This window comes from Musca vetustissima, unplaced genomic scaffold (genome assembly GCF_032173495.1).
Source record: "Musca vetustissima isolate MV318-11 ecotype Yass unplaced genomic scaffold, APGP_CSIRO_Mvet_v1 utg1615, whole genome shotgun sequence".
Classification (NCBI taxonomy): Eukaryota; Metazoa; Arthropoda; class Insecta; order Diptera; family Muscidae; genus Musca; species Musca vetustissima.
Window position 1 is genome coordinate 216,618 of NW_026880679.1, and position 18,960 is coordinate 235,577.

At 35.0% G+C, this 18,960-nt stretch overlaps 1 non-coding gene across 1 annotated transcript; it reads right to left on the bottom strand.

Moving 5' to 3' along the window:
* Window positions 1-652: 652 nt before the first annotated feature.
* Trnal-aag (transfer RNA leucine (anticodon AAG)) lies at window positions 653-734 on the bottom strand. Its single transcript has one exon. It is a non-coding gene; the product is annotated as a tRNA-Leu (tRNA).
* Window positions 735-18,960: the final 18,226 nt, after the last annotated feature.

The following is an 18,960-nucleotide window of genomic DNA, read 5'->3' on the forward strand; positions in this document are numbered from 1 at the left end:
ATGACCATTTGAAAAGCCTCCTGTATATAGGAAACCATTTGAAAAGTCTTTTGAGTGCAGAAGTTATTCGAATAGTGTTTTGTCTTTTTATAGAAGACCCTTTGAAAGGCCTTCTGCCTATGGTAGGTACTTAAGACGACTTCTGATTATAAAATACTTTTTAATGATCTTTAACATATAAAAGGACTCTCAAGTGCCTTTCGTCGATCATTTGAAAGGTCTACTGTCCATATATGACCCTCTAAAAAGCTTTATCCCAATACAAAATTCTTTGATAGGTTTTATGTCTATAGAAGACCCTTAGACCAGAAATCTTTATAGACAGAAGACCTTTAGTCTATAAAGATTTCTGTTCATAGAAGACTCTTCAAAAGGTTTTCTATTAAAGAATATTAGGGCTTTCTGTATACAGAAAATCTTTTGCAATTAATACGTTTTGTAGAAGACCTTTTTAACGTTATCTTCCTGGCAATGCCATAGAAGGCAATACCATAGAAAGTAGCGGCAGCACCTTTTGTTGGAAAACCCCAAATATATATGTGTGGGAAGTCTTAATAAAGTCTTCCAAGTAGAAAGTACCAAAATTTTGCTAAGTATTCTCTTTATAGAAAACATATATAATACCACAATTAAGAAATGTAAAAAAACTTCTTGGCAGCGGTGGGATTCGAACCCACGCCTCCGAAGAGACTGGTGCCTTAAACCAGCGCCTTAGACCGCTCGGCCACGCTACCCACATAACGGTAAATTTCTACATTCTCAGTTTGTGTGTCTGTCAAATCACCACTCAAAAACAATTTCCACTAAAACGGGAGAAAATACCCCAAGAAATTTCAATCGCTCCATGTCTATTTCAAAACATTTTCAATAATATATGATTATATGGAAGAACAAATAGCTACAGAAGAAAGCTAAATATCAATATTTAATGAGTGGATTTTAAAAGGATTAACTTTTTAAATATTTATAATATTTTTGGTTTGTATTATAAGTTCTGACTACTTACTCACGACCTAAGAATATCGTAATTGTTCCATTCGTTGAGCTAGACACTCAAATTGTTGTTCCTTTTTGTACGAAATACGATGTGATTGTGTCTTAAGGCTGTGTGAATGTGTGTTTGTTTCTTTCTACTTTTTGGAATATTAGAATTTCAAATAATCCCATCTAAAAAGTCTATTTAAAATTTCTCTACGTATTGTTGAAGGTGTTAACAACACCTTTCTACCGTTTCTTGGTATTTGTTTGTGTGTTTGTTTGAGTGTGAATTTCAGGAATATTATTTTCCCCCGAGTTTTGACTGCAGTGGTTCATTTTATTTTTGTGCTTGTTTTTTATGATGCTTTGCAGTACTAAATGTTATGACTTGCCCACTTAACCTCCCTTCGTCATCTGGAAAACTATTTTCCATTTGTAACCTCAAAATTCATAGGAGAATTAAAAAAAGCTGAGTCGAATCCAAAGTTTTCTATTTGTGGTATACTGTAAGGCAGTATAGGATTTCCGCCTAATAAGAGTAAAAGGAAAACAAAACTAGTGCAGGAAAGAATCTCTCGTTAACATTCTTCCAACATTAGTTGAGAAAATTCGAACGCCGGCATAAAGGGAGCAATGATGTTCGTTATGTAGAGAGAGTATCCCGACCATAATCAGGATAACAAGTGCAGTACTTTTTATTTGTAATGTGTTTTCTTTTTTATTTCATTTTCTTTGCATTCATTTCCAATGCAAATAATTTGTATGTGGAGAGGAGGCCAACCTTGGGCACGTCGTAAATTGTGGAAACCCTGCTGTCTTTCGTAAGGCCTCCTGCCTGTAAAATACATTTAAATAGTCTTCTCGAAATATATATATTTATAACTTAAACAAACTCAGTACGGTTTTACGTACCATCATGTGTTGTGTTGTTTACTGCGATTTTAAAGGCCTTTCAAAGAGTTTTAGATAACATTTAGTGCTGCCAACTGGCATTTTTATTGGAAAGATCGGTATTTTTAGCATAAACATGCTCTGTAGAGTTTGACGTACCATCAAGTGTTGTGTTGTTTACATTTACGATTTTAAAAATATTGGAATTTATGTTTTTGCCATAAATTCAACGAGGATTATCACGAACAGGGTGAATTTGCTCTAACATACACATTGTTGGATCCAGGAGATTTTGACAAGCAAATGATCATATTGATTGGTGCAAAAAAAATTGTGCACAAAATACGATCGCAAAATACGAAAACGATTCGAACCATATGGGGACTATCGCACTTGAATAACGTAGAACGATTAATTTAAATTGATGCGACACAAATTGAGTCTTCAGAGAAATTCAATTGCCGAACAAGATAAGACGATTCATGGCACACCATGACAATGCGAGCATCTGAAACATTGGTTCAAATAAGCGCCTTTTGACCGGCCAAAACGTTATGTTTTTGGGTCACCCGGCGTACAGTCCTGTCTTGCCATCCAGTTACTCCGTTTTATTCTCGCACGTTAAAAAATGTGTGGTATACGATAATTTCTTCCACAGAAGCTGCTCGTTCAAGAAGCACGTTTTCAAGGTATCCTAATCGAAGTTAAATCCAGTGAGGGGAGCACTATAGTCAGACGGAGCCGACCATATGATACCCTACACAACTACCACGACAGTCTAACTTTCTGCAGTTCTATATTCTGAGCCTGCTGATATTTGAACCCTCTTGATCGATAATAGGTCGTATTTCCGAATCTTGTTTTCCGAGGTGAATATTTACGCCATGAAGTAAAAATTTGGTCACTTTAGGTTTTGCTTGATTTGACCCTCGGAATATTGACAGATCATTATCTAAACAGCCGTTCTAAGTATTTTGTCAGATACCCTTCACCGTGTAAAATATTTGACGTTCAGTATATAATAATGGATCATTGCATCCCCTAAGTATCATCTCAAAATCGTCGAAAATTATGGGCGTCGTCCTTGACCATAACCAGAACTTCATGTAAAATGTCAATGCCATCAGCGCGACATTTCTCGGGTCTATGTCCTTTCGGAGTTTATATGTCTTAGAATACAAAACAGGTAATTTTTGACACAAAAGTTTGAGTCCATTCCAACCGCTAAATATTAACCGATATTCATCTAAACTTCCATGCTTATTCTATGGTCAGACCACTTTCTCTGTGTAAAATGTCGTGATGTTTGGATCTTTTATGGATCTTCATTAGCCAGAACCGAATATACATGAAAAATGTCGTGACGATTGGTCCATAAATGTGGCCTTTATCGTGTTATAATGGACAGACGGACGAAAGAGCACACCTGCCTAGATCGAATCAGGTAGTCGAGATTTGATGATCGGTATACTTAAAGGTGGGTCGAGGACCAATATTTCGGGACGTTACAAACTTTTGGGGCTGAACAAAACCATAATACCCTGACAAAATAGTTGTGTGGGGTATAAAGAGCTTCAACAATTTATTTAATCTCATTGGGAGAACATTTAATTTTAATGATGTAGAACATATTAGTTATAAGGCCAGAAATGTATATAGCAGACCTCGTAGAAGACCCTTGAATCGCATTTTGTTCTTATGAGATCTTTGAAAGGTCTTTTCTGTAAAAATCTACTGTCTATAGCAGGTCCTTTGATAGGTCCTCTGTCTTTTGAATCCCCTTTGAAAGGTCCTTTATTTGCAGAAGGACTTTGAATGGTCTTCTACTCATAGAAGAATCTTTGAAAGGTCTTAAGTCTATAGAAGATCCTTTGAAAAGTCTTCGGACTAAAATATACCATTTCATAGTTTGGAGAAGGCCTTTGAAATGTCTAATGGTCCCTTGAAAGATATTTTATCTTAAGATCCTTTAAAAGGTCTCCTGTCTATAGAACACCCTTTGAAATGCCTTCTAAGGCTTTGGTCGATATATAGAAGACCCTTTTAAAGGTTTTCAGCCTATGGTAGGTACTTTAGATGTCTTCTGACTATAAACGACTTTTTAATGGTCTCTGACATATAGTATCACTCTCAAGGTTCTTCCGTCGATCATTTGAAGAGTCTACTTTTCATATAAGACTCTCTAAAAGACATTATCTCAATAGAAACGCTTTGAAAGGTCTTCTGTTTATAGAAGACCTTTTGAAAGGTGTCTGTCCATAGAAGATTCTCTGAAAAGTTTTCTATTTATAGAATTTATTGAAAGTTATTCTGTATATAAAAGCCCCTTCTGTCTATATCAGATCCCTTTGAATATCTTCCTTCTACATAAGATCATAAGCTTTCCTGTCTGTAAAAGACCCTTTCAAACTTCTCCAGACTCTAAAAGACCATACTGGTTATCAGAAGTCCTTTATAAGGTCTTCTGTCTATAGAACACCATTTGAAATGACGTCTGTCTGCAGAAGATATTTGGAAAGGGCTTCGGTCGATATATAAAAGACCCTTTGAAAGGCCCTCTCCCACAGTAGGTACTTAAAACGTCTTCTAAATATAAACGACTGGTCTTCTACATATAGAAGCACTATCAGTGGTCTTCCGTCGTCATTTGAAAGTTCTAATGTCCATATAAGACTCTCTAAAAGGCATTATATCAATAGAAAACCTTTTGAAAGGTCTTCTGTGTGTAGAAGACTCCTGAAAGGTCTTATGTCTATAAAAGACACTTTGAAAGGCCTTCTGTCTATTAAAGACCCTGTAAAGGTGTCTGGCCAAAGAAGATTTTTTTGAAAGGTTTTCTATTTATCGAAGATTCTTTGATAGGTCTCCTGTCTATAGACTATAGACTTTGAAAGGTATTCTGTCTATATCAGACCCTTCGAATGTTCTTCATCTGACATGTCGTTGTCTGTAGAAAACCCTTTGAAATGTCTTGTTTTCTACATAAGATAATTTAGAAGCTTCTCTGCCTGTGAATGGCCATTTCAAAAGTCTACAGTCCCATGAAGACCTTGCGAGATATAATATGTTTGTAGAAAACCCCTGAAAGGCCTGACAGTAGAAGTTCTCTGAAAGGTCTTCTGTCCACAAAATACACTTTGAAAGGTGGTATACCCATAGAAGACTCTTTGAAATGCCTACTGTCTGTACAAATACGTTGAAATGTATTTGAAAGGTCTTCTATATATGGCAGACATTTTGACACGCCTTCTGTTTGTGGAAGATTCTTTAACAGGCCCTATATCACTTTAAAACGGTTTCTGTCTGCTTTGCGAGAGGTGTTCTGTCTATAGAATACCATAGAAGTGTCTACAGTCTGTAGAAGATTTCTAGACCTTTGTCTATGCAAGACACTTTCAAATAACTTATGTCTGTAGGAGAAATTTATTCTGTCCTCAGAAGATCCTTTGGGAAGATCTTCTGTCCGTAGCTGACCTATGAATCGTCTTCAGACCCTTTAAAAAAGTTTTCAGTCAATTGAAGACTACTTGATCTAAAAGAAAAAAAGACTTGTGAAGGGTATTCTTTCAATATAAAACTTTTGCACGATCATTAGAATTTAGAAGTAATTTGGTAGGATTTCCGACTATTGAAGTTCCCTTAAAAGACTTCTGCCTTTTACCTTTTAAAATATTTTCATTTTTAGAACACCTTCCAGAAGTCATCTGGCCCCCAAAAAGCATTAAAGTTTGCCCATCGCCTTCCATGTTCCATGCTCTAATGATTTGTATTTTCAAATTTTGAGAAAAAACGAAAGATCCTTGGTCCTTGTAAGATTTGACTCTGCTTACCTTTTGTTGTATACATGCATTTGCACACTCACACACACAAATACATTTACATAAACAGTAGCACTTGATACCCATTGTTGTTCGCTCCCCAAACTCTGATGGTTCAGAGCTCAACGACAATGCTAGTCAGTCATAAAGGTGTACAAGGATGTTTCTTAGTAAGTGTGTGTGTGCGTGCGTATGCATTTGGAATCCTTACATACTAGAAAACAAAATCATATTATCCTTGGAGTGTAACAAATGCAAAATTTTCCACACATTTAAACGTATAGAGAGAAAGAAAAAGATGAAAGGTAAAATAAGGAAGAGATGGTGTTGGTGGAGTGACACCCTGGCAAAGGATCTGGAATCCTCTTACATATCCTTGGCAAATATTTACTTACATATGTATGTAAGTATGTGTGTGTATATATATCAGCAGTCTAAAACAATAAACCGAATGCACCTGAATAAAATTGGGTTTAAGTGGTTGCATGTTGGAAATGTTTCCGTTTTGCAAAATGTACGTGTGTGTGTTTGAGTGTTGGGGGTTTTATTGCCGCCTGCTGACTAACTGGCTGGATGGTATCGGATGCTAGGTGTTTTTCCCAACAACAATATTTTTCATGTTCACATACTATATTTTATATGCAACCGTTTTTGAAATGTCTATCCCCTGCTCCGCTCAAGTTGCCATTGTCGTTTGAATGTTTCAACATGACTTTGGCCTCAGATCCTCACAGCAAAAGTTCGTTGAATAAAAATTTGTATTTTTTGTGTTGTTGTTGTTTTTTTAATGTTTGTGCAAAAAACAATCCTTGGTTGAATTGAAATGTTACCATTTTATTAAGGCGTATTTCACTGCATGGATGTATGAAGTTGTTGGTTGGCTGGCTGGCTGGCAAATTCTGCAATAGCATCCTTTTGAGCTGTGATGAGCTTCTCCTTGAGTATTTGAGCATTTGTTTGTCGGGATTATTGGAATATATTATCGGTTTTATAGAATACTTGCCTGTTTATTCAAAGTATTTACCGCAGAAGTTATCACCTTCGTATGGAAAATATTTCATTTTTCGTTGCTTTTGGTCTAAATAATACAAAAGGATATAGAGGGAAAACTTAAAGTGGCTGTGGAGTTATGTTTTTTTGGCAGGAGTGAATTGTTAAAATCAATGTCGATAAATATATTTAATGCATTGATATGTGGATTAATCAAATTTTGGAAGTGGATTTGTTAGAAAGAAAGGAAAAATAATAAACAATGCGTCATACGACTAACGAAGACTCTTTGAAGGATCTTGTATATATAGAGGACCATTTGAAAGGCAATGATCTTTTGTCTATAACAGAATTTTTGAGACTTTTTTCAGGTTATTACAAAATGTTATGCGTATAGCAAACGCTTTGAATGGTCTACAAGGCCGTTTTTAAAGGGTTCTCTATATTAAGAGGGCCATTTGAAAGATCATTGAATAATATTTTGTCTAAAATAGAAGTTATTTCAATTTTTTTAGAGTTATTAAGTCTATAGAAAATTCATATGGGGTTTCACTATAGAAGGCCTTTGAAAGATCTTCAGCCTCTTGAATGGCTAAAGCAAGTTGTTTAAAAATTCTTCTCTCTCTCTCTCTACAAGGTCCATTGAATGTTCTTCCGTCTAAATGAGTTTGTCCATAGAAAGGCTTTGGTCGATATATAGAAGACCCTTTAAAAGGTCTGTTGCCTACAGTATATACTTAATACATCTTCAGAATATAAAATAATTTTTAATGGTCTTCTACATATAGAAGCACTCTCAAGGGCCTTCCGTCGATCATTTGCAAGGTCTATTGACCATATAAGACTCTCTCTAAAAGGTATTATCCCAATATGAACCTATTTTGAAAGGTATTCTGTCCTTAGAAGACTTTTAAACGTGTCTGTATATAAAAGATTTGAAAGGTATTCTGTCTACTGATATTTTTAAAAGCCTTCGGCATCAGAAATACCAATTGAATGACTTTATATATGACATTTGACATTTGAAATGCCTAATGGAGCTTCGAAAGGCCTTTTATTTAAATGTCCCTTGACATATATATATATAAAACACCCCTTGTAATGCCTTCTGTCTTCAGAAGATATTTAAAAGGGCTTTGGTCGTTATATAGAATAACCTTTGAAAGATCTTCTGCTTATGGTAGGTACCTGAGACGTCTTCTGAATACAAAAGACTTTTGAAGGCCTTCTATATAAAAGAATCCCAAGGGCCTTTTTTGACCATTCGAAAGGTCTACTGTCCATATATGGCCCTCGAAAAGGCATTATCTCAATAGAGAACTCTTTGAAAGGTCTTCTGTCAGCAGAAGACCCTTTAATGGTTTACTGTCTATAAAAGACCCTTTAAAGGGTCAGTCCATATAAGTTTTGTGAAAGGTTTTCTATTTATAGAGGTCCTTGAAAAGGCATTCTGTCTATAGATGACTCCCTTGAAAGGTCTCTACTGTTATCAGAATTCATTTTAACAAATTGTTGTCTGCAGAAAACCCTTTGGAAGTTCTTCTTACTACATATTCGTAAGATCATTTGAAAGTTCTTCGATCTGTGAAAGACCCTTTCAAAAGTCGTAAGTCTCTATTTAGCCTTTCGAGATATCATATGTATATAGAAGACCTCTGAAAGGCCTGTCAAAACCTTTGAAAGGGCTTCTGTCTTTGGAAGACATTTTGAGACGTCATCTGTTTGTGGAAGACTCTTTGAAAGGCCTTATATCACTTTAAAATGTCTTCTGTCTGTGGAAGACTTTGCGAGAGATGTTCTGTCTTTAGAATACCATAGAACGATCTTATGTATTTAGAAGATATCTGACCTCTGCCTATACAAGACACTTTGAAAAAATCGTATGTATGTAGAAGAAAGTTATCCTCTCTTCGGAAGACCATTTGAAGTCTTCTGCCTGTGTAGGACCTTTCGAAAAAGTTTTCAGTCCATTGAAGACATTGTGAAGAATATTTATTTGAAAAACCAATAAGGAAAGTAGTAAAGTCGGGCTGACTTTATGATACCCATTACTTTTCAAAATTTAATCACAATCAGGCACCCGCTAAAAGTATATATAAAAGCTATGTCTGCATCTGCCCCAATTAAAACCAGTAAGAAAAGTAGTAAAGTCGGACAGGGCCGACTACATGATACCCTTATCCACTTTGGGTATATTCAACAGATTAATCCTAACAGACGTCGCATTTTTAAAGGACCATTAAAATGAAGTTGGATCGATAAACATGTCATTCTGCAACCGATACTAAATTTTTCATTTGGTCAGGTATAGAAGCTATATCTAAATCTGAACCGATTTTCACGAAATTTAACACACATCATTCTAGACCTAATTCACGCTAATTACGCCGTGCCAAATTTCGTGCAAATCGAAACATATTAAGGGACTTTGGTGCAGCATTTTCATTAAATCGGACGAAAATGTATCTAAATCTGAAACGATTTTCAGGAAGCTTAAACACATCATTCTAGGCCTAATTCATTACGCTGTGCCAAATTTTATGCAAATCGAAAGATATATAGGGACTTTGGTGCACCATTTTCATTAAATCGGACGAAAATGTATTTGGGAGCTATATCTAAATCTGAACCGATTTTTCTCAATTTCAATAGGATTCGTCCTTGGGCCAAATAAGTGACCTATGCCAAATTTCATCCAAATCGGATCATAAATGCGACCTGTACTTTGTTCATAAAAATACATGGACGGACAGACAGACGGCCTGTTATAAACATATGCACAAATACATAATACCCTGTACCACAATGTGGTGAAGGGTATAAAAATTAACGTCATTCTAGTCTCAATTTGATACCTTAAATCGGACGAGAATATATATGGAAGCTATATATAAAACTGAACCGATTTTCACGAAACTTAACACACATCGTTCCTCACTTAATTCAGTACACTATGCCTAATTTCGTGTAAATCGAAAATTATTTAGAGACTTTGGAGCACCATTTATTTTAAACCCGACGAAAATATATATGGGAGCTATATCTAAATCTGAACCGATTTTCACGAAACTTAACACACATCATTCTAGACCTAATTCACTATGCTGTGCCAAATTTCGTGCAAATCGAAACAAATATAGGGACATTGGGGCACCATTTACATTAAATCGGACGAAATTATATATGGGAGCTATATCTAAATCTGAACCAATTTGTCCCAATTTCAATGTGCCAATTAAGTAACCTATGCTAAATTTCATCAAATTCGGATCATAAATGCGAGCTGTACATTTTTTACAATTTAACATGGACAGACGGACGTGTGTCTTCCATTTTTAGTCCCTCTATCATCATTTTTATTAATTTCCCGATAATTCTATAGTCTAAATGCTTTTGAACATTGTACGAAGGAAAGCCTACTTTTGATATATGCTTCTAAAAATCGCCAAACGTCCCAAGACATTTTTTCTCTTTTGAATTTAAATTTGTTTTAACTGAAAACAAAAGCTATGGCTGAACTCTATACACTGTGCACCAAAAATATTTGATTGGCGTAAAATAATATTCGTAGCCACCAGCTGTTAATAAATGCTGATAACCTGTTAAAGCTGTTAAATGTAGTCCACTTCATGATAGCCTTATTCAATTAGCATCTTCTTAATATTATTGTGCTAATTATGCAAATGTGTTAATAAAGAGTTTATCATCAATACGATTTCCTCATCGATCGCTTCAATCAGTTAGTATTTGGAATTTGGCGAGAACGTATCGTTAAACTGGATCAAAAAAAAGAAAACAACACCGAATCTTCAATCAAAATGTATCAGAACAGTAAAACATTGACAATTATTTTACTATTAATATATGTGTGCTTTGCTCTATGTTCGGATTATGAAGATTTCGAAAAGTTATCCTCAGAAACGTCAACGACATCATCCTTCTCTGATACGGAAATGTTTCCACTAATTCCGGTCCATTTACAAAGTCTGTTTATAACATTGCCAAAATGTGAACCGGGTTATGTGTACGTCGATTATCGAGGATGCCGGAGGAAGGTTTAAAGTGATGTGTTGAATAAAGTAAAAAATAAATAAAAATTATTTATTAAAAAAATATGTATTAAAAATTAGAACAAATGTTAATAATTTAATAAATTTTTAAATTGTTATAAAAATGTTTTTTTTTTTTATATTTTTACTAGTTGACCCGGCAAACGTTGTTTTGCCTTATCAGAAGGCAAATACCCTATAAATTGCCTATAATTCGTTATTTCATATAGGGTAAATAATTTATCAGTAAATTGGCGGTATAGTATCACTTTATGGTATATGTTCCACATAATGGAAGGCAAATCGGTCCAGTCGTTCCTTAAAAATATGTTTTTTCAAGATTTTCGCGTATTTTTCTCAAAAATTTCTTTCATAAAAACCTTTCCATTTCAACTGCAGATAATTGAATGAAATTTTGAGTCAAATCGGTCCCACCGATCTCAATTGATGAGCTACTATACCTTTTCATACCCTCAGCGTTATGGCTAATGAGGGTATATACAGTTTGATACGGTGAAAATGTGTCTGATCGAAATATTGGTTTTAGACCCCATGTCTGTAGACCAAATCCGTTTCAGAAAATTTGGAGTCGATTTAGCCATGTCCGTCAGTCCGTGCGTTGTCCGTACGACTGTCTGGCTGGCTGGTGTGCACGATAACTTTAGAAGGGAATAATCGATTTCAACCAAACTTTGCACATCTTAATATTTCTTCCTAACTTTGTTTAAGTTCGAAGATGGGGAATATCGGTATCGGTACTTTCTGGTACCTCCCTCACAAAATGGTCAAAATTGTGCTAAAAATTTATTTTATAATAACATGCAAACGGACTATCCGATTTTAACGAAACGTTGAACAACTTATTATCTTTATTAAGCCTAGACCAAGTAGGAAGATGGGACCCATTGGTCTACTCCTTCTGGCACCTCCGCCACGAAGGGTCAATATTTTCAATATTTACAAATCCAATATCAGGTAAATGGAATGCCCGATTTTAACGAAACTTTGTACAACCTATTATCTTTATCAAGCCTAGATATAGTTTGAAGATGGGGTCCATTAGGTCCACCCTTGTAACACCTTTCTCTCAAAATGGTCAAAGTTGTGCTAAAAATTAATTATACCCTTCACCACACTGTGGTACAGGGTATTATGCCTTTGTGCATATATTTGTAACAGGCCAAAGGAATCATGATAGACCCATGGTTCCTTTCTGTGTCGATTTATGCATGTCCGTCCGTCCGCCTGTCCATGTTAAATTCTAACAAAGTACAGGTCGCATTTATGGTCCGAACTGGATGAAATTTGGCGTAGGTCACTTATTCGGTCCAAGGACGAACCCTATTGAAATTGGGAAAAATCGGTTAAGATTTAGATATAGCTCCCATATATATGTTCGACCGATTTTATGTAAATGATTCACCAAAGTCCCCACGTATCATTCGATTTCCACGAAATTTGGCATAGCGTACTGAACTAAGTCTAGAATGATGTTTGTAAAATTTCTTGAAAATCGGTTCAGATTTAGACATAGATCCCATGTATAGTTTCGCCCGATTTTAGGTAAATGGTGCACCATAGTCCTTGAAAATCATTCGATTTGCACGCAATTTGGTACAGCGTACTGAATTAAGTATAGAATGACGTGCGCTAAGTTTCGTGAAAAACGGTTCAGATTTAGATATAGGTCCCATATATAGTTTCGCCCGATTTTAGATAAATGGTGCACCAAAGTCCCTGAAAATCATTCGATTTGCACGAAATTTGGCATAGCGTACTGAACTAAGTCTAGAATGATGTTTGTAAAATTTCTTGAAAATCGGAGCAGATTTAAATATAGGTCCCATATTTATGTTCGACCGATTTAATGTAAATGGTTCACCAAAGTCCCTATATATCATTCCATTTCAACGAAATTTGGCATAGCGTAATAAATTAGGTCTAGAATGAAGTGTGTTAAGTTTCTTGAAAATCGGTTCAGATTTAGATATAGCTCCCATATATATTTTCGTCCGATATTAGGTTAATAGTGCACCAAAGTCCCATTATATCCTTCGATTTGCACGAAATTTGGCATAGCGTATTGAATTACGTATAGAATGATGTGTGTTAAGTTTCCTGAAAATCGGTTAAGATTTAGATATAGCTCCCATATATATTTTCGTCCGATTTAATGTAAATGGTTCACCAAAATCCCTATATATCTTTCGATTTGCACGAAATTTGGCATAGCATACTGAATTAAGTCTAGAACGATGTGTGTAAAATTTCGTGCAAATCGGTTCAGATTTAGGCATAGATCCCATATATAGTTTCGCCAGATTTAATGTAAATGGTTCACCAAAGTCCCTATATATCATTCGATTTGCACGAAATTTGGCATAGCGTAATAAATTAGGTCTAGAATGAAGTGTGTAAAATTTCCTGAAAATCGGTTCAGATTTAGATATAGCTCCCATATATATTTTCGTCCGGTTTAAGGTAAATGGTGCACCAAAGTCCCTATATATCATTCGATTTGGACGAAATTTGGCACAGCGTATTGAATTAGGTATAGAATGATGTGTGTTAAGTTTCCTGAAAATCGGTTCAGATTTAGATATAGCTCCCATTTACAGTTTCGTCCGATTTAAGGTAAATGGTGTAACAAAGTCTCTTAATATCTTTCGGTGTGCACGAAATTTGAAGGGTATCATATAGTCGGTCCCGTCCGACTTTACTACTTTCCTTATTGGTTTAAAATAATATTTTTCTACACACCAATAAGGCGTTGATTTTTAAAATATTGTAAATCGACTGCTTTACACTTTAAAAATTAAGTATAATACAAAATGATTTCAAAATGTTTTTATTGTTTGGCAACAGCAACAACAAATATAAACAAACACTTGGGTTTACCACAAATACCAGGTGTTATGTGAATGAGATCTTCATTCCATTCAAGGGTTATTTTGGTTTTGTGGGAAGACAGCTTACCAAAAAAAAGTTTTTTATTCATTCGGTTGTTATGCAAACTCTTTGGTGCCATGAATATAACAATTTAAATATAGAAAAATATTTTACATTCTTTCGACAATGAGAACGTAACCGAGCAACAATAAAATCATGTTCTTTAAGATTATGGACGTGCTCAATTTAATGTTAATGCTGCGGATTTTTTTTTCTTAAATTCTAGAATCGATTTGTTTGGGAAATCCTCTAGAAATTTTTCTGTTTGGGGAACTTAATAAAATTGCCTAATTTTTCCGCTTAAATGGTAAACAACAACAATAATAATAAATTGAATTACCACGAACTTTGCTTTGGTGTCAAATCTTCCGTTTTGGGAGAACTCATTCATGGCCATTGTTAAGCAAGGTGATGACATCGAGGGAAGATGATGGTGTTTGTTGTTTGTTATTCCTGTTGATTGACATTCTGATTCTATACATTTTTCGATACACGACTCAAACACATCAATTTTCATCGATTACCATCTGTGTCCAAAAAGGAAAAACAAAAACATTTGAGGGTTTGGTAAAAATACACGATTCCCATCACAAGTCCCATCACATCCATTTACAGACACTTACTAAGCATTTCATGCCTTTCCAATACACACATTCATATGAATGTCCTGGTGTACATACATATGTATTGAAGTGCGTCTGTGTATTTCTTTCGAATAAAATCAAATGTTACTCCTGATAATCATTTAGCTTTTGTACGGGTGTGTTTTTATGTCACCTCCCTCCCATTTGAATAGATGTCAAAGTTTAACAACATCTATATGTACTCCTCCCATAACCATTGACATTACAAAAAAATATGGAACGAGTTCATTGTCATTAATGGTACCACACAATGGTAGTATAATAACATGTAACATGGATATGTGACACAAAGACTAAGGCGTGTTACAGATTTTGAATTCTTTAAGGAATATTTCCTTTATTTTGAATCGCAAATGAGAATCATTTGCCTTAAAAATTTATCAATTCTTTATGTAATCATACTATAATTTAAATAAATAAAAAAAACATTTAAAAATTGGGAAGAGAAAAATAGTAAATTTTTAAATAGGGAAGATCTTCACCGATTGTATTTATCCTGGCTCATACAACGTATGAGCTCCAGAATAACGTATCAAAATTTAGAAGCAATTGGATTAATAGTTTTTCACTTATCGTATCCGCCATTCGCCAAAAACATTGTTTCGAGATAAATGTGTTTAAAGTTTAAGAAGCACTCTTGCCGTCACTTGATGCTAACAAAGTATATCGGTTATATCTTCAAGGATTAGTCTCTTCCCCATCGCATATAAAGTGATAACCAGCGTGCTGTGTCAACGACTAATTCCAATGGTCAATAACATTATTGGACCATACCAATGCGGCTTCAGACCTGGCAAATCCACCATAGACCAGCATTTCACGCTGCCCCATATCCTGGAGAAGATGCACGAAAAACACATCGTCACATTTCACCTATTCGTAGACTATAAAATCGCAGTTCAATCCGCTCAGAGGTGTTTAAAGACATGTCAGCGTTCGGCATTACTGCAAAATTAATACGGCTATGCTGCATAACTTTAACTGATCAGCAGTTAATGTCGGGAAGGATCTCTCGGAGCCCTTCAATACCGAACGAGGGTTCAAACAAGGTGACAGCCTCTTTTTTAAATATCCTGGTGGAAAAGGTCATACAGCCACTCTTCAACAAATTGAGAAGAGGTTTAAATAAGGAATTCAGAAACAAGGCCACCTCTCGCCAGACCAAACTCTCGCTACAAGACGCTGATACTACCCGTGCTGAGGTATGGATCTGAATATGGCGACTACGGTGGCTAGGTCATGTTGTGAGAATGGATCAGGATGCTCCAGCACAAAAGACATATTAAAGCGAGCCAACTGATGGTTCACGTATAAGGGGAAGACCACGAATTCGATGGAAAGATCAAGTGGAAGACAACATTTCGAAACATGGTATTTCATATTGGAAACGGTTGTGCCAAGATCGACGCGACTGGAAATATGCATCACCGCACAGAAAATCTCCCCACCAGAATTATCAATATTGGACCATGTTTTGAGCATATAACGATACCCCTCAATATTTGGTACTTATACCCAATTCAACTATGTTGTCAGGGTATAAATATACCGATCATCATATCTCGACTAGCTGAGTTGATCTAGACATGTGTGTCCGATAGTCCGTCCGTCCATTATAATTTGTAAACACGATACAGACCACAGTTATGGACCACTCTTCAAGAAAATTTGCATGTAGGATGGGTTCTGACCAATGAAGACCCCTATTGTTTTTGATAAAGATTGATTAATAGTTAGGGGATGAAATATTTAATTGTTGTCGGTTTTTCTGGTCGCTACAGAGGCCGCAATTATGGGCCTGACGTTTGTGGGGAAGTTGACAAAATTTGTATTCTTTAGCGTATAAATTTACCTCTAAAGGAGTGATTGAGCTTTAAATTGATACCAATTATATTGTCGTATGTACTATGTGGGAGATACACTTAAATATTTACAAGTGCTTACGTATTCATATATTATTCATTACCATACTAGAGAGCGGAAATATAGCGCTGATCGATTTGAAATTTTCCACGAGGATCCAGGTTCGGTTAAAGATAATAATATTGTGATAGAATGGACCGACAACTTATTTATTTGTGTGTTTTTTCCATAATTGAAAGACGAACATCTCTACACAACCCACGGCGAAGGGAATCTGGACAAGTTATAAGAAGAGATTATTTGACCTCTAGTCGGTCAAGAGGGTGCAAATATCGCGAAATATTGGCCAAGCTCAGAATGTAGTACCACAGAAAGATATATTTTCGTGGAAGTAGTGTAGGGTATCAACATTATCAGATCTAATTTAATATTTGGGTTCACACTGGGTAAAAAATCTTTCTACTAAAAATCATCACTCCACATTTCGGTTGCACTTCACATTTCGATATTTTGTGTAGAGATGTTTAAACCAAATTGGCTGTAATTTAACATTTTGTTCTCTTATTGGGTATAAAATTTGTCTACCAAAAATTATGAATATTGACCTATGGATCCGGGTAACCCCCAAAAGCTTTTAACCGAATTTGTTCTAATTGGTTTTTTCAGGTTATCATGGGTTGTCAAATTTGCTTGCCAAATATATGCAATTTAAGTTTACGTTTTGTATAGTTCTAATATAACAGTAACACCAAATTTTTTGTATTTTGAAGATTTTAGTCTTATTAACGCATCAAAAAAGTTATTATTTGGGTTTGAATGCTAGGATGCATCTACCCAGAAAATTATACCTATATGTCCATGTTTTGACATAGTCCGTCCAAATTTCGGTACTTGGGGTTGTTAGTCGCATTTTTCAAGCGGAGAGGTAGTCCCACAGAAGTGGCTGTAATTTGGACATAGATATTTTGATGATTCTAGGCAATTTTTTTAGAATATATGATAATTACACTGTGCAACATTTTTATGTTGCATAGTGTAATTATCATATATTCTGTGATTGAGGGCCTGAAAATAAAAGACACGTGTATAGGCATTTTGAATGTTAACGTCTGGATGGTAACCTAAAGTAATATTCCTCAAGACATTTGAAAATATTCGGATTAGAAATGTTACCTAAAACAACGTGAGAAATATTTGTGTCTAATACGTTAACCCTCATTAGACTCTCTGGAGGGATCTTTTCGGTTTCCTTTTCCAGAAATGGTTGAAAACTCGTTTAAAACGACTTTATAGCAAGTTTTACTATAAGTCTTAAAGTATACAAAAATTCGATAATCAGTCTAAATGTCAATCTTAAAAAAGATGAAGACCAATTTTTGTGTTAAAACCGATCTTATTCCGACTTTGTACCGATTTTTCCCGCTATGGTATAAAGAACAAAAATATTCTTCATCAAATTTGAGTATAAGTCACTGAACAAGATCAATCGGTATATATAATATATACCTCTAATATATAGACGTCGATGTAGGACAAACAAATTAACAATTTTTTTCATAGAAATTTCACAGTACTTTTTTTAGATTTAATGTAAAAAGAACGGGGTACCCTATTTCATTCAAGACACATCCTAATATTAGTACCAAACCTACCTTGAATCCGAATATTGGATCTATTCGGTACAAGGGTAGAATAAATATTTGCCAAACCTATATTAAAAGTCTATTCGTTCTAGTACCTCCCCGACATACATAATGACTATTTTCTAAAATTCACTCTATGTCGTACAGGGCTTTATGTCTTTGTTCAATTGTATGTAACATGGAATCCTTTTTTAATGATATTTGTTATGATAAGTTAAAATAACTCTGAATTTTTCAACATAAATGTGTCAACCTTGGCATGATTATTTTTAATTTAATTTAAAATTATAGATATCATATAATTTTAATTAAAAAAATATTTAAGAAAATTCGGAAAACTGAATACAAGAATTCTCTGTTATCTTAATAATTTGCTTAGTTTCCCACAACAACACAAACAAACCAACAAACTACCATACTGAAAATAATAATTTTCCCAGCACGTACTACATAATATCAAATAGAACACACCAAAAACTAGGAAGATGTCATCAGGATACTTAAGTAATTACAAACAAAATGCAAAACAAAGCAATTAAAAAATAAGACAACCAAATGTAATTATGTGTAACTTCTTAAACGCAAAATAAATGCTTAGCAAAATAGCTGCAACAACAACAACACAACTAAAACCCTCAAAATATTCATGCATTCATTTATTTTTCTTCGAACTAAGAAAAAAAAACCTTAGCAACGCAACAAACACGTAAAATGTCCCATCTTAAGGACTCAATACACTACTCATTTTCTTGTCATCATTTCAGCTCCCATTGGTTGGATGGTGAACGTGTTCTGCATCTTTGTATTCACGTTGACAGCAGCAATAATAACGAACACAAAAAATATTACTAAACAAAAAAGCACTAGAGCATCAAGTAGATACCGCCTTCGCATACTCCAACTGATCGTCCTCCTCTTTCTCATCATTCTCTTCATCTTGGTTGAAGATACTTAAAAAAATGTTCCCAACCAAACAATAAGTGTCAAACATTTAAACATTTTTGCTTTGCTGCTCACAATGCATTTCTCGGATAAGTGGAGGAAAATAGAAATTAAACAACACTACGCTATATTGTCAAGCAGCTAAGGCAGGACCGGCACCAGCACCGTGAATACAATGACACAGGGATCCAAA